The sequence below is a fragment of the Galeopterus variegatus genome, unplaced genomic scaffold (assembly GCF_000696425.1).
Source record: "Galeopterus variegatus unplaced genomic scaffold, G_variegatus-3.0.2 Scaffold10757, whole genome shotgun sequence".
In the NCBI taxonomy this organism is placed as follows: Eukaryota; Metazoa; Chordata; class Mammalia; order Dermoptera; family Cynocephalidae; genus Galeopterus; species Galeopterus variegatus.
Window position 1 is genome coordinate 55,044 of NW_007736868.1, and position 1,910 is coordinate 56,953.

Consider the following 1,910-nt stretch of genomic DNA (forward strand, 5'->3'; position numbering starts at 1 on the left):
ATGCCACAAAGTTAGTATCTTTCAAAACAACAACAGTGGAGTAAGGATGGCACTATTGAACACTCTATTCGACCCCTTTCACTAAGAAATTACTGATACTTAATTTTTAGTCTGCAAAAATATCCCGGGATGATAAAATCTGGAAAGGTTTATCAATATTATTGTAAACCTTTTAGTCTTTTGAAGATTACAAAGAAACAAAGAAGAAAAACAAAACAAAAAAATTCTTCAGCCAAAGCTGAAAGCCTCAAAACAAGTGACTACAAGTACTGCTTGAGACACTAACTTTTTTCCTTTACCCAAATGAATTTGTTGTCTGAGCATTCCTGTGTGCAGCCTGGAAAACAAAACTCTGTTGAGTTCATTTTATCTTGAAGGGTCAGGGCATTTGTACCAACAATGGTTCCCTGACTTCCAATCCTATAAATCTGAGTCATTTAAAATATGATCATGTTTATGTATATTATATTTCTCTATCAATCCACTTGCTAAGAAAACTCTCAGTAGTAGTTTATGAAAATTATCCAACAATTCAAAAAATAAACAATTGATTAAACATCTATACCAAAATTGCACCCGAAAAAAATATATTTTTAATATCATTCAATACCCAGGCCATGTTTAAATTTCCCAAATTGTCTCAAAAACATCTTTTTTCCTGTTAGTTTGAATCAAGATTCAAACTAATTTGGTTTTTATAATAAAGTTTCTTTTATTATCTAACTGCTCGATGTGTAAAAGCATGTGCGTTTGTGTTCAGGTAATTATTTAGGAAAAAATTGGACCATTTGTAGAATGCTGCTTTGGTAATTGGCTTATTTCTTCATTTGGTGTCATTTAACTTGTTTCTGTATCAATTCTTTTAAGTTAATTTTCAGAACAAGCATGTGTATAAGTTCAGCTTCATTTTTTAGGTTCCTTTAGAAAATTTCTTAGGTGGTTCGAAATACTGCAAGTTGCATCACATGGGGAGGCACATGTTAACAGGGTTTTCACCTTTTAGTGATGTTCATTACGATCTTTGGACTCAGGTAGTGTCAGTTTGATTACTTTATTTCTTTATTGAAACACGATTGTACATATCTATGGCGTATATCATTGAATGTCAACACCTGTGTGCAATATATGATATTCAAGTCAGGATACTTAGTACACTTATCATTATACAATGTAATCATTTATTGAGGCAATTTACCAATTTCTCAGTAAATCTTCCCCCCTTCACTCTTTTCCACTTCTAGTGGACTCAGTTCTGTTCTTCCCTTTCAGAAAAAGGGAAGTCCTAAAATTGTGTTTTTCTAATTCTATTTTTTTTTCCTACTTTTATTTCTTCAGAACTTCCTCTCGTTAACTGTTAGGTGACCCTGAAATACAATTCGTATAGGAAACTTAAAACAAATATTTGTTTTATTTCATTTACAATGTTCAGAGTTTTGAATTAATACCCAAATAAACTTCAATTGCAGACAATGGCTTATTACTTTTATCTTTTTTATAATCTAGATGCAGTCAGTATACATTGTTATGTTAAATTTTTCTAACCATACAAGTGGGAGTGATTTCCAATTGTCTCCTAGGTCAATTTGAGATAATTTGACTAGCCGCTGATAGCATTTTAGGTTTTGTGAAAATTAAAGTTCCCAAAGCTAATATTGTATATTTTGAAAAGATATTGAAAAACTATTCAGTGAAATAATGGTGGAAAACTTTCTGGGTACAAACAGATATGGTCGATCACATCAAGAAGGCTCAAAGATCAACACACAGATCAAATCCAGAACTTCCCACCCCCAGGCACAGTATAGTCAAATTGACAAAGCTCAAGTACAAAGAGAGAATCTTAACAACAGCAACAGATAAGTGTCAAATTACCTATTATGGATTACTTATCAGACTAACATCAGACTTCT